At 38.5% G+C, this 23,700-nt stretch overlaps 1 long non-coding RNA gene across 1 annotated transcript in view; it reads right to left on the bottom strand.

Annotated features, from left to right (window-relative positions):
- Window positions 1-1,650: 1,650 nt before the first annotated feature.
- Window positions 1,651-23,700, bottom strand: part of LOC147374243 (uncharacterized) — a 128,002-nt gene continuing 105,952 nt past the window's right edge. The window contains exon 5 of the long non-coding RNA XR_015163228.1: window positions 1,651-2,697. This is a non-coding gene — a long non-coding RNA (uncharacterized LOC147374243). The remainder of the gene's footprint in view (window positions 2,698-23,700) is intronic.

Here is a 23,700-nt window from a genome sequence, read left to right as displayed (position 1 = left end):
ACACCCTGAGTCAGTCAATCAAAATCTGATGGATAAGTCAATCCTAATTGTTAAGGCAGCTAGAAAAGCAAATTTCACAGTGTCCCATGACAAGTTATTCTATTTTAAGGCTTTCACTACCTAGAAAAGACATACCTAATCAATGACAATGCAGAGGAAATGAGGAGGGAAAGAAACTATTCTTTAATAATTGCATTCAGTATTCAAGGCAGAGTGCTAATGGTTTTACATGTGTACATTAAGCAACCCTTGAAAAAACCAATGTGCTTAAAATTGTCACTGTTATGCTTATTTAGAAATGAGAGAATTAAGAACTGAAGAATGCGTGCATCATGCTCAAAACTGCACAGCAAATAAAGAACAACTTAAATTATCTAAATAAGAGTATTAGATTCAAAGAAAGGAATAGGGCAGAGGCCCTCACTTCACTTACATTTTTCAGAAACGACTTGAGAGTTCTCTCTTCTGTACCAAAAAGCAAGTTTAGACAAGCATTATTCCCTCATATTCTCTACTTTTCCTTAGAAAACCTATAGCCTGCAAGAGGCAACCCAACTTATTTATCAATTTATCCATATACTAAACTTTATTCAGTACTAATTACACATCTGTAACTGCAAGAGCCTCTGATACGCTGATCAATAAAACATGCATTCTTCTCTTTAGGAAGTAAAGATAAGCACAAGAGACAGACATAAAAGAAGTAATCACACTAAGAAAAAATTGCAGTGTCATGCAACAGAAAGAACAAAAATATATACAGGGTGTTCTCAAGTAATATAACAAGACAACTTTCTTAAGATCAAGAAGGTAGAAAAGACCTCCTATCGATGATACTTAAAGTGGAGAATAAATGAGTTAACCTGGGGGAAGGAGGGTATTAAGAAGGGAAAAGAAACAGTCCAAGTGTAGGAAATGAAATGTATAAAAGCCCTCGAGTAGGATCTAACATAATAGGGGAATAGAAAAGAGTTCAGTATCTAAAGCACAGTGATCAAGGAAGTGGTATGTGGGACTCTCGGGCACTCCAGTGGTTAAGAGTTTGCCTTCTAAGGCAGGGGCTGTGGGTCCCACCCCTGTCCAGGGATCTAGGGTTCCCACATGACTCCTGGCCCAAAAACAAACAAACAAAAAAACCATAAAACAGAAGCAAAATTGTAACAAACTCAATCGTTTAAAAAATGGTTCACATAAAAAAATCTTAAAAAAAAAAGAAATAGTGATACAAAATATGGCAAAGAGGCAGGCGGCAGGGGCCACCCAGGTAGAACTGTATGTTCTATTCCAATGGAACACTAAGCCATTGACATGTTTTGAGCAGAGGTGTGACAATGTATAACCCAAGTTTTATAGTGATTACTCTAAAAACACTTGAAATTAATGATGGCAAAGACAACAATATTATTAATAATAATAGCAATTTGGTAACAGCTGATAATAACTATGGGAAAGAGTAGTTTGGATAAATTTTGTACATCTTAAAAAATCAGGCTTTTTTTTTTTTTTTTGCAGGAAGAAAAGTAAAGATTTAGAATATTGCCCCCACATCATGGGCCTAAAATATACAACTCAAATCTTCTAGGATAACTGATTTAACAAGAGGTAGGTATTCTGATCCAAAATTATCTGCTCAGTTTCTCTCTCCTGGTAATTGCTATTTGGGAAACAGAATGAATCATTCAAATGTATAGAGCTGAACTGAAAACTTTGACAGCCTGGGAGCTAAAGCTGCCATGGAATAACAATGATGAGTCAAGAATGCAATGCTACGTAAGCAAGGAGAGCTGGGCCATAGAGAGAAGCAGAAGAGTCAAGCTGACATTCAGAAAGAAAAGAGAAGAAAACACGTGTCCTAAAAAATTTCAAGTTCCCATGAAACCCTCCTGGGCTTCCATGAGGCCATTAACATTAAAGTACAACTGATTTTTAATAAGTTAATTCTTACTTGTTTCTATTCCATGAAACAAAGCTCCCTTGGGTAAGAAAATTAGGAGATATTCATCCTGGTTATGCTTATTTCAATGCTATGTTAATATTTATACCTACCATCGGAGTTGATATAAAATTAATCTAGACCCATAATATATGTGAATTAAAGGAACATAGGGAGCCTGGTGGTCTGCCGTCTATGGGGTCGCACAGAGTCGGACATGACTGAAGCAACTTAGCAGCAGCAGCAGCAGCAGTTTTTCACATAGGAATAGAGAGAACTCATCTTCAGTGGACTAAAATACGAGCTTATGAGGAAATTTCTCTTTTTTTCTGTTTGTATCAGTTCAGTTCAGTTGCTCAGTCGTGTCCGACTCTTTTCGACCCCATGAATCGCAGCACGCCAGGCCTCCCTGTCCATCACCAACTCCCTGAGTTCGCTGAGACTCACGTCCATCGAGTCAGTGATGCCATCCAGCCATCTCATCCTCTGTCATCCCCTTCTCTTCGTGCCCCCAACCCCTCCCAGCATCAGAATCTTTTCCAATGAGTCAACTCTTCGCATGAGGTGGCCAAAGTACTGGAGTTTCAGCTTTAGCATCATTCCTTCCAAAGAAATCCCAGGGCTTATCTTCAGAATGGACTGGTTGGATCTCCTTGCCGTCCGAGGAACTCTCAAGAGTCTTCTCCAACACCACAGTTGAAAAGCATCAATTCTTCGGCGCTCAGCTTTCTTCACAGTCCAACTCTCATATCCATACATAACCACTGGAAAAACCATAGTTATTTTTAATAACCTTGTTCTGTCAGTATTTCCCAGAATAATGTATTGATAATCTTGTTCTCTCTTTTGTTCATGAACAATGACTTTAACATTGCTGATACCTGCATTTTAAAAGTTCTTTTAGATATGTGTTATATTTACCTAGAAATCAGTATTTTACCTGTCATTTAAAAGAACTGAAAATCAATCCACAGTTTTAATTAAAATTGTCACATGAATACATACTATTCTCAATTCAAACTTGTTAGTAGTAATTTATTTGTGTAGCTAAACAATAGAAAAGAAAATTGCAATGCATTCCAAAAAATAGATGTTGGCTAGATGTATCATTCCTAATGTAATTACTGAGATTACATATACTGAGAGTTGCAAAAGGATGATAATGAACATATAAATATTAATGAAAAAGATACTATTATTCATAAAATATTACCATAAATAGTACAAGACTTCAGGGGAAAGAGGATATTGGGTTCTTTCACAAGGTTTTGCAAAGACTGAAATTCAAAATTATATCTGACAGAATATACCGCAGAAATACTTCTGAAACAGGGTAATTTTATGTCCATGTATTACTACTTGAATCATGAATTACCCAATTTACTCACAAAAAGCACTTTATAATTGCTACATGTGCTTTTTCTAATATATGAAAGAATTGTAAAGTTTTACATAAGAGCATCATTGTCAAATTAGTATTTGGTGAAATTAAGAAGTGGAAATTCCTGCTAAATACAAAAGGATCATTTCAGATTTCAATAACAAAGAATATGGTGAGATAATTCTAACTACTTAAGATTAAACATCTTGAAAATCTCTATAGATTTTATTCTTAACATTCAGATCTAAAAATGATTTATATGTATGTAGCTGTGTTAGCAGTATCATCATCACACAAGAACTTGTTGGAAATTCAAATTCTTAGTCCCCAGTCCCTGATCTGTTTTAGCAGTGATTTCTGATACATGCTGAAGTTTAAGAATCACTGAAAGTCAGGAATTTTAAAGCAACAGGGGTTTTAACTGGAAGAGAGAGGTGCTGTAATCTGAAAGCATCAGTAATAGGGAGAGAAGCACTAGCCCCTAACCCCCAGGTGCTAGGATGCTGGGAGAAGAGCAGTTTCAAATAGAAATTCAAGAGATAGCCAGTCCTTATGTAAAACTTGAAAGTGGAGGGAATAGTCAGTGAAAGTCAGGGGTTGGCCACTAATTGTTAACTAATGTAATAGAAGAGAGGACTTCCCTGATGGCTCAGAGGGTTAAGAATCTGCCGTAAATCAGGAGACCCAGGTTCAATCCCTAGGTTGGGAACATCCTTTAGACAAGGGAATGGCAACCCACTCCAGTATTCTGCCTGGAAAATCCCATGGACAGAAGAGCCTGGCTACAGTCCATGAGGTCGCAGAGCTGGACATGACTGAGCAACTAAACCAGCACCACCACCATAACAGAAGAGTTCCAGGAAAGAGAAAGGAGGAGTTTTCAGACAGACACAGGAAAATGGGGAAATGGCTGTAGGGAAGAAAAATAGTATGTAATGATAGTGTGGGAGACTAACAAAAGAAGTCCATACTGGGAAATATATAAAAACAATCCAGATATGCTTTTTGCAGGCGGCACTGTGTAGTATAAGAGCACTTTAAGCACTGGATTTTAGCAATGAACTCCCTTGCCTGGGTTTCAGTTTTCCCTTGCAAGTTTGGTAACTTTGGTTTTTTTTTTTTTTTTTTTTTTTCTTTTTGAGGGGGCGGGTGGGGGAGGGAGGAGGTTAAATCTTCAAAATAGAAGAAAAAACCAGTAGTATTCTCAAGAGTTGTTGTGGGTATTAATAGGATAATGCTAATGTGTTAAGAAATGACACATATGCACCATGACTTGGATAGGGAAAAGTCAAATTAGTAGAATACTTTCTATAATGTAGTCATTCTTCTGAAGTCCCCATTAATGTGGATGGTGAAAGGGAATACAGGAGGAAAAAACTGAACTAGACAAAATTAATTCATTTTCTTTTGGATGAATTGAAATCTTTTCAGTAAATATTCAGTCTTTCCAAGTTATTTATCTTTTTCCCCATATGGTATAGATGTGTCTCCATGGAGATGGATAAAGGGGCAGCTGATATGTCTACACGTGGTTGTACTGCCCTCTAAATTCATGGTGCTCTCTTCAGTAATTCTTGGTCACTGGACACTCTGGCGGCAAACGTCCTCACCAGTTGAAGTCATCAGCATGTTCAGCTTTCAGTCCTTTTTCTCCAGGCACAGCCCTGCTTTCCTGACTAGCTCCCACCCCAGCTCTCACGAGCTTTGCAGATACTGGATCTTAGTCAGAACTTACACCAAGACTGAAGATTCAACAACTGTCTTCATGGCTTCTTCTGGGGAGTGCCCTCAAGTCTTTTACTTTGATAGTCCCAGAGCAGCTCCACTAACTCTCAATTCCCAGTACCAATTCTGAGATCATACTAGAGCATCTATGTTTTTAAAACGTAAGAGCCAATGGAAACTCAGGCACTCTATGACCCACACTATGCTGCCATTTCCTTTCTGGTTCAAGGACACCTGCCTGTGGTCCCTTCTCACAGTTCCAGACTAATCTAGGTCTAAAATCTTCAGCTTTTGGCTTCCCACATAACCTATTTGGGATTTCTAACACCTTCAGCCCTCAAGTGGGACCTCTTCCCCATCTCTTCTTTTAACCTCTCAAGTCTGAGAACTCTTTTTTCTTTCCTTTGTGTATATTCTGAGGTTTCTCTGCCTTTACTTACAGTAAAAGTTTGGTTATCTGAACAATCATAACACATTGCTTAATTTGTTGGAGAATATATAAATCCCCTTTCCCTCACTAAAGCCTGGTTCTATTTTTCAAGGAAGAGGTCTAAAAGCCAAAGGTGGTCAAAACATTCTTTGGTGACAATAGACAAACCTTGCATTTTGGCCTTAATGATAGAAAGGATGCAGGGAAATAAATTTTAAATTAGCATGTGAATTAAATTAAATTGGTTTGATGCTTTCAAAATATCATCCTTGTTATCTAAGGGATAGCTAACTTTTATCACTTAGCAGATGTCAGGCACTACGCAAAGTTCTTTACATATACTATCTCAGTTTTTCACCGTGCAGCTCTATAAAGCATCTTACAGATGATAAAATCAAGGCAAGCAGAGGCTAAGCTATATGTCCCAGGCAACAGACTGATTAAGGAGCCAAAGTTGAATTTAAGCAGTTTGACAATGCTTAAACTCTCACAAGTAAGGCTATATTCCCTCTGTGTATGGAACTAAGTATTTAACAAGTAAGAGCTAGTCTTACTAATATCACTCTTGTTTGGCAACTCTGATCACTAAGAGTTGGTATATGCTGTTTCTTAAAAAAAATTTTATTTTATTTTTTTGTCTGTGCTGGGTCATTATTACTGTGCAGGCTTTTCTCTAGTTGCAGTGAACAGGGGCTAGTCTTTAGTTGCACTGCACAGGCTTCTCATCGTGGTCACTTCTCTTGTTGCAGAGCACAGGCTCTAGAGTGTGGGGGCCTCAGTAGTTGCAGCACTGGGGCTCAGTAGTTGTGGCTCCTGGGCTCTGGAGCACAGACTCAACAGTTGTAGTGCCTGGGCTTAGTTGTTCTGTGGCATATGGGGTCTTCCTGGATCAGGGATCAAACCTGTGTCTCCCGCATTGGCAGGCAGATTCTTTTCCACTGAGTCACCAGGAAAGCCTGGTATATATAGTGTTTTAAACAATAATTTAGTATTTGGTTTACAGATTAGTCTTTAGTGAATTTTATCATTTCTTGGAACACAAAAACATAAAGAAGAATATAGAAAATAATGATTTACAGCACCATCTTTAAATAAATTAAACTGCAATTATACTATCCCAACCCCACTTATTGTTACTACAAAATATGGCCACATTTCTATTGAATACCAAATTGTAATGCTCTTTCAGCTATCTCTGCCCATTTTGGGATTTAATCATTCTCTTTAGATGTATGGGAGTGATGATCTGAAAGGTTCACAAATAATGTGATTGAGCTATTGGGAGGGGTGAAAATGAATAACTTTCCAGGGACAATCCTAAATTACATAAAATTCTTAGATGAGAACATTTTTTGCTACACTATTCCCTTGGGGAAAAAAGTGACAAAAGAGGGCTTTTTAATCTTTTTTTTTAGTTCTTTGTGTGAAATCTATAAAGAAACTACAAATTTTTATTCAAGGATATAACACTTTGAGAGAATAAGTGGGTTGATATATCATGTCATTCAAATGCAACTGTATATATAAAAACGTTAATTCTCTCTCATAGTATGCCATAATTCAATGCAATTTAAATGGACTTCTTCGGGAATCACTAAAAAAGTGATTTGAAAAAATCAATAGGTGACTATATCAAAGATAATTCAGAAAGAATAGACTAATATGAAGAATCTAGTTATTTAAAAAAAATCTCAGTACATTATAAAGACATAATATGTCATATAGGATAGCTGTTCCCGGACAAGCAACTACATGAACAATACGGATTGGAAAAGATTGCCCAGAAAGAGATGCAATTGTGTGTTAGAATTTATTACAGTAATATAGACACCACAAATCAAATGAGGAATATTTTTGTAAGCAAATCTGAAACAACTAGCTTGCAATTTTAAGAAAATCAATAGATGTTTTATTTCATACATCAAATTCAATTTAAGATGAATTACTCTTTTGATATTTGAAAGATTCAGTTAGGGAAAATGTGGAGAAAGGACTGGGCAAAACTATAGAAAACCACAAGTTGGGAGACTAATAAGCAGACTAAATGACACATGACAAATGAGAAATAAGGGGCAAAAAGATGAGATAAAATCCAGAAAAAAAGAACTTGGTGGTGAAAGATACATGAAATACGCAGTTTTCAGACTTTAGAATGTAAATGAATAATGGTTCTTTTAATTGACAGAGGTCAGAAATGAAGAACAAGAACATTTCTGAAGAAATGCTTATGAAACAAAGCCTTTCAGTTCAGCACGTGCTGTGTATGACACCTAGGACTGGAGATGAAAATAAAAGTCCATAATATAATATTGAGTTGGTCAAAAAGTTCATTTGGGTTTTTTATATCTTATGGAAAAAGATGAATGAACTTTTTGGCCAACCCATATGTCTGTAATGGAAATATGGACTTAGTAGCAATCTGCTTCTACAGAGAATCTGAAGACAAAGAGATGGCTAAAATGACTCAGGAAGAGGATGTAGACGATAGGAAAGCCAAACATAAAAATCTCACAGAGGTGGCAAGATTACAAGCAAAGTATTCTCTCCCAGAAAACAGAATTGTAATAAGGAGCATAATGTCAACAATACGAAATATAGCTGAGAAATCTTAGAAGATATCAAAAAAACTGAATCCTCTAAATTGGGCAATTAAGACGGTTTTGGAGATCCTGGCCAAAAGACGACAGAGGTAGAGGCTACGTTGTATGTAGTTTGGGTATGAGTGACAAGAGAGGAGAAAACAGATGCAAATGTAATGGAGGAAAAGTTACGTGAAATCTTATTTTGCTTAGGAAAAGAAGAAAAACCAGACTCTCTGAGATTCATATTTGTGCCTCTAGGCATTGATTAGTACATAGAAATAGAAAATATTTTGCAAGTTTATGTTTTTAAAAACTGGTAATTTTTATTTTGACAATCATTATTTTACAACATACTTAGATCAAATATTTAAGCCAAATATCAACTGCAGCTCCATTTCAATGTTGAAATAAAAAGCACAATTTTAAGATTTTCTCATGTGATATTCTGTGATTATCAGCTATCATGGGTCACTATATATTTAAATGGAATTCCTTTAACTCATGAAACAATCGAATTTTACTTCATAATTCAAAGGTACTTAATTTTGGTTTTTATTTAGAGAAAATATCAGTGAATAGTCTGATCCTACATCTCCTTGGTACCTGAAAGTCACTGTTGCTACCATCTATCTACAGATTCTGACATCATGGTGTTTCATTGTTTTATAGTTTGCTGATTTTCCCTAAGAAACAAATTCTAGGACACTAAATTTTCATTTCTTTTTTTCTTAAGGTGACATGAACTGTCTTTGAAGTGTCTCCATAAAAATGTGTTAAACAGATTAAATTACACATGAGAGATACCAGTCGAAAAATGGGTCAGGAAAAATAATGAATTTCTTGCTTCCTTAATATAAAATACTGTTGGTGAGCCAAAGATCCTACAATCTAAACTTGTTGTTTAAAAAGTAAAGAGAATTCCTATTGATCAGGTGGGACAATGGAATAGTCATGAAATATCATTTGATGAGATGTCACTAGAAAATACCTACTGAGATATGAAGAACTGCAATGCTGTGAATTTCTTTGCCTTAATAAGGAAGAACCTTTGAAGATTTGCAAGCATGTTGAGATTTTTCTGATTTGAAAAAAAAAAAAAAGATTTAGTTAAGAAGCAAAGTGAATAAGACAGTGTTTTAGCAGAATCAAAATTTTGAAATTCTATTGATAAATACACACTACTACTGATCATTTCTGTTATTAGAAATTCACAAAATTTAAAATAATTTACTGTTCTTTAATGATTTTTCCATGTAAACTACCTAAGGGGTAATCCAGTAATAGTTGTTTTTGTTTAGTTGCTCAGTTGTGTCCAATTCTTTGGTAACCCCATGAACTGTAGCCCTCCAGGCTCCTCTGTCCATGGGATTTCCCAGGCAAGAATACTGGAGTGGGTTGCCATTTTCTTATCCAGGGGATCTTCTGGACCCAGGGATCGAACACACGTCTCCTGCACTGGCATGTGTATTGTTTACCACTGAGCCACTAAAGAATTTGTTTGAATCCAATAATAGGATCCAATAAAATAAAGTGATAACAATGGTTTCCTTTCTCAAGAAAATTCTAGTTTAATAAAGAAGGATACCAATCTCTTCAGTGAAGTTTAACAGATTCTATAGATAATAGCTTTCAAAAAAATCAAGTTTATAGGATTCAGAGGGACAGATGAAGATCTCAGAAATACTTATATATATTAGAGTAGGGGCGTGCATGCTCAGTCACTGCAGTCATGCCCAAATCTTGGCAACCCAGTGGACCATAGCCCTCCAGGGTCCTCTGTCCATGGGATTCTCCAGCAAGAATACTGTAATGGGTTGCCATGCACTCCTCCAGGGGATCTTCCTGACCCAGGGATTGAACCCACATCTTCTATACTGCAGGTGGATTCTTTACTACTGAGCCACGGAGAAAGCCCCATATATTATACAGTAAGTCCCCTACAAACAAATCTTTAAGTTGCAAAATTTCAAGGAGGTGAATGTGTGTTCCCAGGTCCAATCACATAAGTTAGTTCACATGTCTGGCATACACTGTCATGCATGCATCCTTACAAGCAGTTGTGCTTTTGTGTACTTACTGTATAGAGTACTTTTTGTACAGTATTGTATAGAGTACAGTAGGATAGTATCTTTATTTCAAGTCCAGGATGTCCAGAAGCAAGCATAAAAGCAGTGATGATGTAGCTGGTACTGCTAAGAAGCACAAACCAGCAATAACAAGAAAAACAAAAGTGAAAATAATTGAGAAAGTGGAGCAACAAGAGGAAAAAGTGACTGAAGAGATTCTTGATGCATGAAATGGCAAGGGGATTGTCTTCATTTGAGGAGGCAATCTTAGTTCTTGAGACATAGGCCACAAATGTAGAATGGTACATGAAGGTTGCAGCAGCCTTTAAGAATGCAGACCAGTGCTACCTTGTCATTTATAATGAGAGAAGAAAGAGATATTACCCAGATACCACTGGATTGTTTTTTTAAGAGGGTAGACAGAATTGAATCCAGCAAAGAACCAGTACTGGTGCAATTGCATTCACGCCTGAGGTTAATGTCAGCTGTGAGTGAAATTGCAGCTTGCCCTTCATCTCCTGACCTGTCTGTCTTAGGTAGCCCTACATAGCATGGCTTATAGTTTCATTGAGTTAAACAAGGCTGTGGGCCATGTGACCAGATTAGTTGGTTTGCCGTGATTGTGGTTTTCAGTCTGTCTGCCCTCTGACGGACGGGTAATGGTGGAGAGTTCTGACAAAACATGGTTCACTGGAGAAGGGAATGGCAAACCACTTCAGTATTCTTGCCTTGAGAACCCCATGAACAGTATGAAAAGGCAAAAAGATAGGACACTGAAAGATGAACTCCCCAGGTCAGTAGGTGCCCAATATGCTACTGGAGATCAGTGGAGATATAACTCCAGAAAAAATGAAAAGATGGAGACAAAGCAAAAGCAACACCCAGTTATGGATGTGACTGGTGATGGATGTAAAGTCTGATGCTGTAAAGAGCAATATTGCATAGGAACTTGGAATGTTAGGTCCATGAATCAAGTCAAATTGGAACTGGTTAAACAGGGGATTGGCTGGAGAAAACATTGACATTTTAGGAATCAGCAAACTAAAATGGACTGGAATGGGTGAATTTAACTCAGATGACCATTATATCTACTACTGTGGGCAAGAATCCGATAGAAGAAATAGTAGCCATTATAGTCAATGAAAGAGTCCAAAATGCATTACTTAGATGCAATCTCAAAAACGACAGAATGATCTCTGTTCTTTTCCAAGGCAAACCATTCAATATCAGAGTAATCCAAGTCCATGGCCTGACCAGTAATGCTGAAGAAGCTGAAGTTGAATGGTTCTATGAAGACTTACAAGACCTTTTAGAACTAACACTCAAAAAGATATCCTTTTCATTATAGGGGACTGAAAGTAGGAAGTAGGAACTCAAGAAACACCTGGAGTAACAGGCAAATTTGGCCTTGGAGCACAGCATGAAGCAGGGCAAAGGCTAATAGAGTTTTGCCAAGAGAATGCACTGGACATGGCAAACACCTTCTTCTAACAATACAAGAGAAGACTCTACACATGGACATCACCAGATGGTCAATACTGAAATGAGACTGATTATATTCTTTGCAGCCAAAGATGGAGAAGCTCTAAACAATCAGCAAAAACAAGACTAGGAGTTGACTGTTGCTCAGATCATGAATTCGTTATTGCCAAATTCAGACTTAAATTGAAGAAAGTAGGGAAAACCACTAAACCACTCAGATAGGATCTAAATCAAATTCTTTACAAATATACAGTTGAAGTGAGAAATAGATTCAAGGGATTAGATCTGATAGAGTGCCTGAAGAACTATAGACGGAGGTTTGTGACATTGTACAGGAGGCAGGGAATAAGACCATACCCAAGAAACAGAAATGTAAAAAGACAAAATGGTTGTCTGAGGAGGCCTTACAAATAGCTGAGAAAAGAAGAGAAGTGAAAGGCAAAGGAGAAAAGGAAAGATAGACCCATTTGAATGCAGAGTTCCAAAGAATAGCAAGGAGAGGTAAAAAAGCCTTCCTCAGCAATCAATGCAAAGAAATAGAGGAAAATAGTACAATGGGAAAGACTAGAGAATTCCTCAAGAAAAATTACAGATACCAAGGGACGATTTCATGCACAGATTGGCACAATAAAGGACAGAAATGGTATGGACTCAACAGAAGCAGAAGATATTAATAAGAGGTGGCAAGAACAGACAGAAGAACTATACAAAAAAGATCTTCATGACCCAGATAATCACCATGGTATGATCACTCACCTAGAGCCAGACATCCTGGAATGTGAAGTCAAGTGGGCCTTAGGAAGGCTCACTACGAACAAAGCCAATGAAGGTGATAGAATTCCAGTTGTGCTATTTCAAACACTAAAAGATGATGCTGTGAAAGTGCTGCACTCAATATGTCAGCAAATTTGGAAACTCAGCAGTGGCCACAACATTGGAAAGGGTCAGTTTTCATTCCAATTCCATGGAAGGGCAATCCCAAAGAATGCTCAGACTATGGCACAATTGCACTCATCTCACATGCTAGTAAAGTAAGCTCAAAATTCTCCCAGCCAGGTTTCAACACTATGTGAACTGAGAACTTCCAGATGTTCAAGCTGGATTTAGAAAAAGCAGAGGAACGAGAGATTAAATTGGCAACATCCGTTGGATCATCAAAAAAGCAAGAGAGTTCCAGAAAAACATCTACTTCTGCTTTATTGACTATGCCAAAGCCTTTGACTGTGAACCACATCAAACTGTGGAAAATACTGAAAGAGATGGGAATACCAGACCACCTTACCTGCCTCCTGAGAAATCTGTATGCAGGTCAGGAAGTAACAGTTAGAACTGGACATGGAACAACAAACTGGTTCAAAATCAGAAAAGGAGTACATCAAGGTTGTATATTGTCATCCTGTTTATTTAACTTATATGCAGAGTACATCATGAGAAATGCTGGGCTGGATGAAGCACACACTGGAATCAATATTGCTGGGAGAAATATTAATAACCTCAGATATGCAGATGACACCACCCTTATGGCAGAAAATGAAGAGGAACTAAAAAGCCTCTTGATGAAAGTGAAAGAGGAGAGCCAAAAAGTTGGCTTAAAACTCAACATTCAGAAAACTAAGATCATGGCATCTGGTCCCATCATTTCATGGCAAATAGATGGGGAAGCAATGGAAATAGTGACAGACTCTTTTTTTGGGCTCCAAAATCACTGCAGATAATGACTGCAGCCATGAAATTAAAAGATGCTTGCTCCTTGGAAGAAAAAGTTATGACCAACCTAGACAGCACATTAAAGAGCAGAAACATTGCTTTGCCAACAAATGTCCATCTAGTCAAAGCTATCATCTTTCTAGTAGTTATGCTTGGATATGAAAGTTGGACTATAAAGAAAGCTGAGCACCGAAGAATTGATGATTTTGAACTGTGGTGTTGGAGAAGACTCTTGAGAGTCCCTTGGACTGCAAGGAGATCCAACCAGTCCATCCTGAAGGAAATCATTCTTGAATATTCATTGGAAGGACTAATGATTAAGCTAAAACTCCAATACTTTGGCCACCTGAAGGGAAGAACTAACTCATTGGAAAAGACCCTGATGCTAGGAAAGATTGAGGGCAGGAGGAGAAGGGGACAATAGAGGATCAGATGGTTGGATGGCATCACCTACTCTAGGGACATGAGTTTGAGCAAGCTCCGGGAGTTGGCGATTGACAGGGAGGCCTGGCATGCTGCAGTCATGGGGTTGCAAAGAGTCAGATACGACTGAGCAACTGAACTGAACTGAACTTCATCTCTTATTGCTGATGACCCTTCAGCTCTACCATTTCCTCACCATCTTCCAGTCACCAAGTCTTCTTGCCTGTTCACTTGATGCCAGCCCCTTTATGCTAGTCATTCTTCTGTACTATTGCATTTTTCAAGGTACTTTACTATAAGACTAAAAAATGTTTTATTTTTGTGTTTGTTTTTAATGTATTATTTGCATGAAAAGCATCACACACTTAATTGAAGTATAGTATTATATAGACCATTGTGTTAGTTGGGTATCTAGGTTAAATTTTTTGGACTTATGTACAAACTGAACTTAACGAATTTGCTCTCAGAACATAATTGGCTCATAAGTAGGAGATTTACTTGGAGAAAGAAATGGCAACCCACTCCAGTATTCTTGCCTAGAGAATCCTGTGGACAGAGGAGCCTGATGGGCTGCTGTCCATAGGGTCACACAGAGTTAGACATGACTAAAGCAACTTAGCAGCAGCAGCAGGGGGCTTACTGTACACCTAAGAGGAACCCCTTTATATGATTCATAAGAGAGTTAAGAGAGTTGGCAAAAAATAATCAATGTGAGCACACAAGTACACATCAGATCAGATCAGATCAGTCGCTCAGTCGTGTCTGACTCTTCGCAACCCCATGAATCGCAGCACGCCAGGCCTCCCTGTCCATCACCAACTCCCGGAGTTCACTCAGACTCATGTCCATCGAGTCAGTGATGCCATCCAGCCATCTCATCCTCTGTCATCCCCTTCTCCTCCTGCCCCCAATCCCTCCCATAATCAGAGTCTTTTCCAATGAATCAACTCTTTGCATGAGGTGGCCAAAGTACTGGAGTTTCAGCTTTAGCATCATTCCTTCCAAAGAAATCCCAGGACTGATCTCTTTCAGAATGGATTGGTTGCATCTTCTTGCAGTCCAAGGGACTCTCAAGAGTCTTCTCCAACACCACAGTTCAAAAGCATCAATTCTTCGGCGCTCAGCCTTCTTCACAGTCCAACTCTCACATGCATACATGACCACAGGAAAAACCATAGCCTTGACTAGACGAACCTTTGTTGGCAAAGTAATGTCTCTGCTTTTGAATATGCTATCTAGGTTGGTCATAACTTTCCTTCCAAGGAGTAAGCGTCTTTTAATTTCATAGCTACAGTCACCATCTGCAGTAATTTTGGAGCTCAAAAAAATAAAGTCTGACACTGTTTCCACTGTTTCCCCATCTATTTCCCATGAAGTGATGGGACTGGATGCCATGATCTTCGTTTTCTGAATGTTGAGCTTTAAGCCAACTTTTTCACTCTCCACTTTCACTTTCATCAAGAGGCTTTTGAGTTCCTCTTCACTTTCTGCCATAAGGGTAGTGTAATCTGCATATCTGAGGTTATTGATATTTCTCCCGGCAATCTTGATTCCAGCTTGTGTTTCTTCCAGTCCAGCATTTCTCATGATGTACTCTGCATATAAGTTAAATAAACAGGGTGACAATATACAGCCTTGATGTACTCCTTTTCCTATTTGGAACCAGTCTGTTGTTCAATGTCCAGTTCTAACTGTTGCTTCCCGACCTGCATCTCAAAAACGACAGAATGATCTCTGTTCATTTCCAAGGCAAACCATTCAATATCACAGTAATCCAAGTCTATGCCCCAACCAGTAACGCTGAAGAAGCTGAAGTTGAACAGTTCTATGAAGACCTGTAAGACCTTTTAGAACTAACACCCAAAAAAGATGTCCTTTTCATTATAGGGGACTGGAATACAAAAGTAGGAAGTCAAGAAACACCTGGAGTAACAGGCAAATTTGGCCTTGGAATACAGAATGAAGCAGGGCAAAGACTGATAAGAGTTTTGCCAAGAAAATGCACTGGTCATAACAAACACCTTCTTCCAACAACACAAGAGAAGACTCTATACATGGACATCACCAGATGGTCAACACTGAAATCAGATTGATTATATTCTTTGCAGCCAAAGATGGAGAAGCTCTATACAGTCAGCAAAAACAAGACCAGGAGCTGACTGTGGCTCAGACCATGAACTCCTTATTGCCAAATTCAGACTTAAATTGAAGAAAGTAGGGAAAACCACTAGACCATTCAGGTATGACCTAAATCAAATCAAATCAAGTACACATACACAAACAATATTATTTCTTTACACAAAAAAAACAGCAAAAAGTATAAAATAAGTAGAAATTAAAAAGGATATATATAAATTCACTAAATAAATAATCAGTGCTTGCCAGACAATTAGGGTCAAGGGAAGGATGAAATATGGAGCACAGAATATTTTTAGGGTAGTGAAAATACCCTGTATAATATCATAATGATGGGTATATGCTGTTATATGTTTGTTTAAACCCATAGTGTACAACACCAGTAGTAAACCATAATGTGACCTATGGTGGTGGTGGTTTAGTCACTAAGTTGTGTCCAAGTCTTGCAACCCCGTGGACTGTAGCCTGCCGGACTCTTCTGTTTATGGGATTCTCCAGACAAGAATACTTGAATGGGTTGCCATTTCCTTCTGCAGGGATCTTCCTGACCCCCAGGAATCAAATGCAGGGTCTCCTGCATTTCAGGCAGATTCTTTTCTGACTGAGCTACAAGGGAAGCCTGTGACCTGTGGACTTTGGGTGATAACGATGTGTCAGTGTAGGTTAATCAATTAAAACAACTGTAATGGGCTATCTATGTACCTTTCCTTCAATTTTACTGTGATCTAAAACTTCTCTAAAAGAGTACAGTCTTAATTTTTAAAAACCTATTCAGTTCTCGTTTTAAAACTACCTTCAAACTTGATGGCATCATACGCATACAATGTCTATTGCTAACTGAAATTATTTTTAAATGTTTAACTATAGTATCTGATTAAATAGAAAATATTTATATTTTTCTTTCTCATATTAAATATACATCTATATTTTATATTTTAAATTTAGCAACTTTAACATCCTTATCCAATGGAGAATGTAATAACCATGTTTCTATAGTCCATTTTAAGAACATATCATTTAGACATTCTCATAAAAAACTTATTCAATATTTTGCTTGATTTGTCTTATCTCACAAATGAAAAGAGAAAATATAAAGTGGTTATTGAGTAACTACCTGAGAATCTATTGTATAACCCTGCTTCTTACCAAAAGAAATCAAGTCAGGTAGGTAAACTTATGACCCTTTGTAGGGCACGTCAATTTGGTTAATATAAAGGCTAAATATATAATCATATAAAGCTGATAGGTTTTTATACTTCATGACTTTGAAATCAAGTCGAAGTTGAAAACTCTTTTATGAAAACAAAAAAAGAGTCTTAATTTCCTCAGGTATTCCTACAAAAACTAGACAACAGTTATATGAAGCACTTCATGCTTTATGCTATCTGATGAAACTGTGGTTACAGAGACTTATCATAAATGACATAAAAATGCATCTAGAGGAAATGGTTATGCAGGCCATTATGCTAAGCCACTTATGCTGACTAAAGTCCTATTCAAAGAGCTCTTGTAAAACAAAAAGAAAAATCCCGGAGAAGTCAGAAACTTCCACTAGTTAATACACCAAATTTGGCCAACAGTTCCAAAAAAAAAAAAAAAATACTGAAAATGACTGGGTTGTAAGACAAGTTATATCAAAGCTAGGATGGCTAAACAGTCACAAAAGATAACCTCAAGTGGACACGTGCTGAAATATTTAATGAGATAATTCATGATAAAAGGGACAAATTGTCCACAATATTAATCAAATACTAGTTGACAAACTTTCTCAATATCAAAGGATATATCCAGTTTATGCCTTATCTACAGCCAACATAATCCTTAAAAATAGTAAAAACTGGGCACAGACAAGAACTATGGTCTACTTGACTCCACTGAGCATCTCCAAATGTATTTTTTACAGTTGTCTTCCTCTATGGATTATGAATATGTTCTAGTGATAGTAACAATATTTTGGATATATAGTCTTCAAGCCTCAAGTGCTACACTATTACCTCATTTCCTATCACCTCAGTAGTTTCAGAGAATTCTCCAAGAGCAAGGTTATAATTTTACATACATAGTACCACTTCCTATAATAATACCACTTTCCTGGGAAAGATTGAAAGCGGGAGGAGAAAGGGATGACAGAGGATGAGATGGTTGGATGGCATCACTGACTCAATAGACATGAGTTTGAGCAAGCTTGGAAGTTGGTGATGAACAGGGAAGCCTGGTGTGGTGCAGTCCATGGGGTCGCAAAGAGTCGGACACGACTGAGCGACTGAACTAACCACTTCAGTGGGAACCACAGCAGCTCTAAGGCCCAAGTGTGACTCAATTAGTTTCATAAGTTCCAATCTTTCTTAGTAGCCCTGAGGATACATGGGACACAATTCAAACATGAAACATGAGCACCCTAAGAGAACTTTAACCAGTGAAAGCCAGAAAGAACTGGCAGATAAATCTAACAAAAACTTAGTTAATATTGTGTTTGATTTGTCTTACCTCACAAATGAAAAGAGAAATTATTAAGTATTTATTGAATAATTACCCCAGATTCCATTGTAGAATCCTCTTTCAGGTGAAGAACACTTCCCTTGATGAAGTATTTTAAGACTGACATCCTCAAGTGGACTATTCCAAAATGTAGGGATTACAAATGGCCTCTCCAGATATATCATGCATGACCTAGCCTCCAGCTGTGCTTTCTTTTAAAGTTGTGGCTCCATAATACATTATCTTTATTATTTTCCTCCATTCTTATCTTCCTTTCTCTTCACTATTTTGATCACAATTACTACAGACTTCACCTGGGATTAATTATGCTAATGTATATGTAGAATGCAAGTAACTGGAGGATCTGTGTATAGGAGAGACCACTCACAGAGCTGGTAAGTTATTGCTGGTTGTTGGCTGGGCACTCAGGAGGCCTTTTAAATTGTGTGCTTCAGCTCTGCTCCACAGGGCCCTCTGCACTGGGCTTCTTGGGCTTTCTCCCCACTTGCAGCTGTGTTTCAAGAGCAAGTATTCTAAGAGATAAAGATGGAAGCTGCAAATCTTTTCCTTACCTAGACTCAAAAGTCCCAGGAAGTCAATTCTTCTGCATTATATTAGTCAAGAGAATCACTAAGACCAGCCTAGATTCAACAAGAGTGCACCTGGACTCCACCCCTCCATGAAGGGAAGAATGAAGAATCCGTGGCTATCTTCAATCTCAGACCCCAAGATCAGATACAATAATATCAATAGAAATTTCAGGTTGGTGTGCTAATCCTCTTTAAGCCTTTTTTAGGAGTTAGCTTTTGCTGCTTCACAGATACTTCAGTCCTATCTGTTCTTCTAGGCCTTGTCCAATTACTTGTTTTCTGATCTGATTAGCTCCTATGGAAGATCACAAACCCATGGCCACTATGATAGTCACATTCACATCAGTATCTCACACATCAGTTGTTTCAGTTTTCTTAAAATGCAGGAACTGGCTTTGAACTTAATCTCCGTGAACATCTTTCATGGTAGAATCCACAGAAACTCTTAACTCCCAGTTTAAGCCTAACTGAATCCCCAAATGTTCTAGATTCCAATGGGTTGAATTTATTAAAGAGTGAAGTTAGTCATTCAGTCTCGTCTGACTCTTTGTGACCCCATGAACTGTATAGCCTGCCAGGCTCCTCTGTCCATGGAATTCTCCAGGCAAGAATACTTTAGTGGGTTGCTATTTCCTTCTCCAGGGGATCTTTCCAACTCAGGGATCAAACCTGGATCCCTTATGTCTCCTGTATTGCAGGTGGATTCTTAACCATCTGAGCCACTAGGGGAGGATTGTAGCCCACCAGCCTCCTCTGTCTTATGGAATTCTCCAGGCAAGAATACTAGAGTGGGAGTACTAGTAAGAGTACTAGTATTCTTGAAAAGTGAAAGTCGCTCAGTCGTGTCCGACTCCTTTTGACCCCACTGACTGTAGCCCACCAGGCTCCTCGGTCTATGAGGATTCTCCAGGGGATCTTCCCAACCCAGGGATCGAACCCAGGTCTCCCACATTGCTGGCAGATTCTTTACCGTCTGAGCCACCAGGGAAGCCCATGAATTTATTAATATTAACTTTATTGCGATACAATTCACATGAAATAAAATGCACATGTTTAATGTGTACACTTCAGTGGCTTTTAGTCCAATCACAGAATTGCACAACCATCACCTCTGTCCAATTTTAGAGCATTCTCATCACCCACGATTTGAATTTTGATCTATGAAAGATGGGATGAGAAGCAGCCAGGAGATAAATTGCTCACCTTCCCCCTGTGACAGACTGTTGTGAGATGCAATGGCTCCATATGGCCTCTCTAGAGATGTCCTGCTTGACAAAACAACCATCTGTGATTTCTTGTAACAATTTGCAACAACTCAGTGACAGAACATCTTGTATTTGATTTCCATCCTGTCCCCTTCATTTGTCCTTTCCAATGCCCTTAATTTTCTGGAACCAAAATATTCAACAAAGTATGAGCATGCAAACTCTGCTTTAGGCTCTATTTTCTAGAATATGGGTAAAATGCATGGCACTCAAGGATCGCCACACTCTTACTTCCACAGTATCTCCCTCTACACACATAGCCATGACATTCCATTCTTTATACTTCAATTCCTTCAGACTACTCAGTTTCCAAGATGGCCACTTCTTTTCCCATGCTATTTCATCAGGCTACAGTATACAATGTACTTTCCTAATTACTCAACCCCTAAGAATCTTTTTTTTCTTTTAAAGCCCAGAGAAAAGCCCCTGTTGGATATTTTAATCACTCTCTCCTCTCACTGTCTTTCACTTACACTTTTAGTGAAGCATTTGTACATCTTACCTTGAGTCACAGTCAAATTTTATCACATGTCCTTAGGACTTCCCTGGTGGCTCAGACAGTAAAGCGTCTGCTTACAAAGTGGGAGACCCGGGTTCAATTCCTGGGTTGGGAAGATCTCCTGGAGAAGGAAATGGCAACCCACTCCGGCATTCTTGCCTATAAAGTCCCATGGATGGAAGAGCCTGGGGTTGCAAAGAATTGGACACGACTAAGTGACTTCAAAATGTTTAGATCCTTTGGAAGTAGGTTCCTTGTTCTCTTTTGACTTTGTGACCCCCAAATGACATGGCACAATGCCTTGCACATAGTAGGGGATCAATAAATGTTGAATTAAATATTAGGTTCCATAACAGGAAAAACAGTATTGCAAATTGATACACTATTAATTTCAAATGACATTAGCAGCTATCAACCATTTTATTTGCCCTGAGGGTTTCATGACACAAAGCCCTTTAACTTCAAAGCATATTTTACAGATCTGATTTATTTCATTGCATTTCTTTTAGCATGGAGAAAAATCACACTGAAATTGGAAAACAAAGAGGTATCTATAGATTCAATTTTGTCCTAGGTAGAACTGCTGAAAAATTAAGTATTTTTCAGAAAATATTTTTTAATATATCTCAAAAAAAGTATGGAACATGGGTATTAATAAATCACACATAGATTGACGCTGCCAGAGAAATATTACAGTGTACCAAGAATATTTTACTTTTCTCAGAAAATACAGAAAACTTTCCCATAAGAATATTGTTAGGCATTAGCTAATAATGAATTTTAATCAAACCCAAAATTTTGAAGCGTTTATTGTCTTGTATGTTTCCTGCTCTCTAATATTAAACAGACACTTGAGATGGGTTGGTTCTGCAGCAAACTTGGGCTTAGCCATAAATAACAGTGGGTACGTGAACCGTGAACTTCTGGATGTTCAAGCTGGTTTTAGAAAAGGCAGAAGAACCAGAGATCAAATTGCCAACATCTGCTGGATCATCAAAAGAGCAAGAGAGTTCCAGAAAAACATCTATTTCTGCTTTATTGACTATGCCAAAGCCTTTGACTGTGTGGATCACAATAGACTGTGGAAAATTCTTCAAGAGATGGGAATACCAGACCACCTGACCTGCCTCTTGAGAAACCTATATGCAGGTCAGGAAGCAACAGTTAGAACTGGACATGGAACAACAGACTGGTTCCAAAGAGGAAACGGAGTACGACAAGGCTGTATATTGTCACCCTGCTTATTTAACTTATATGCAGAGTACATCATGAGAAATGCTGGGCTGGAAGAAGCACAAGCTGGAATCAAGATTGCCGGGAGAAATATCAATAACCTCAGATATGCAGATGACACCACCCTTATGGCAGAAAGTGAAGAGGAACTCAAAAGCCTCTTGATGAAAGTGAAACAGGAGAGTGAAAAAGTTGGCTTAAAGCCAACTTCTGAATGTTGATTCAGAAAACGAAGATCATGGCATCCAGTCCCATCACTTCATGGGAAACAGTGGAAACAGTGTCAGGCTTTGTTTTTGGGGGGCTCCAAAATCACTGTAGATGGTGACTGCAGCCATGAAATTAAAAGACGCGTACTCCTTGGAAGGAAAGTTATGACCAACCTAGATAGCATATTCAAAAGCAGAGACATTACTTTGCCAACAAAGTTCCATCTAGTCAAGGCTATGATTTTTCCAGTGGTCATGTGTGGGTGTGAGAGTTGGACTGTGAAGAAGGCTGAGCGCTGAAGAATTGATGCTTTTGAACTGTGGTGTTGGAGAAGACTCTTGAGGGTCCCTTGGACTGCAAGGAGATCCAAGCAGTCCATTCTAAAGGAGATCAGTCCTGGGTGTTCATTGGAAGGACTGATGTTGAAGCTGAAACTCCAATACTATGGCCACCTGATGTGAAGGGCTGACTCATTGGAAAAGACCCTGATTCTGGGAAAGATTGAGGGCAGGAGGAGAAGGGGATGACGGAGGATGAGATGGTTGGAAGGCATCACCGACTCAATGAACATGGGTTTGGGTGGACTCTGGGAGTTGGTGATGGACAGGGAGGCCTGGTGTGCTGCTATTCATGTGGTCTCAGAGTCAGACACGACTGAGCAACTGAACTGAACTGAACTCCTGGAGGTGATACCAAGTTTAATATAAACACTAGATAATTAAGTTTGCTGTGTACCAATTTCTATTTAGAGTTTGTGAACACCAGATAAATTTTAAATGACGTTATAGAAAATAAACAATATATCAGGCTAAAATTTTATTACAGTTTCTAAAAGAATAAATTATATTTAATCAGCATTTTGATTCTAATCAGATCATATCAGTTGCTCAGTCGAGTCCGACTCTTTGCGACCCCATGAATCGCAGCACGCCAGGCCTCCCTGTGCATCACCAACTCCCAGAGTTCACTCAGACTCAAGTCCATCGAGTCAGTGATGCCATCCAGCCATCTCATCCTCTGTCTTCCCTTTCTCCTCCTGCCCTCAATCCCTCCCAGCATCAGAGTCTTTTCCAATGAGTCAACTCTTCGCATGAGGTGGCCAAAGTACTGGAGTTTCAGCTTTAGCATCATTCCCTCCAAAGAAATCCCAGGGCTGATCTCCTTCAGAATGGATTGGTTGGATGTCCTTGAAGTACAAGGGACTCTCAAGAGTCTTCTCCAATACCACAGTTCCAAAGCATCAATTCTTCGGCGCTCAGCCTTCTTCACAGTCCAACTCTCACATCCATACATGACCACTGGAAAAACCATAGCCTTGACTAGACGAACCTTTGTTGGCAAAGTAATGTCTCTGCTTTTGAATATGGTATCTAGGTTGGTCATAACTTTCCTTCCAAGGAGTAAGTGTCTTTTAATTTTATGGCTGCAGTCACCATCTGTAGTGATTTTGGAGCCCAGAAAAATAAAGTCTGACACTGTTTCCACTGTTTCTCCATCTATTTCCCATGAAGTTGTGGGACCAGATGCCATGATCTTCGTTTTCTGAATGTTGAGATTTAA

The sequence above is a fragment of the Bos grunniens genome, chromosome 4 (genome assembly GCF_055505025.1).
Source record: "Bos grunniens cultivar Pamir isolate PY7600 chromosome 4, Bosgru_T2T1.0, whole genome shotgun sequence".
NCBI classification, from domain to species: Eukaryota; Metazoa; Chordata; class Mammalia; order Artiodactyla; family Bovidae; genus Bos; species Bos grunniens.
The sequence above is the reverse complement of the archived record's forward strand: the minus strand, read 5'-3'. Positions and strand labels throughout refer to the sequence as shown.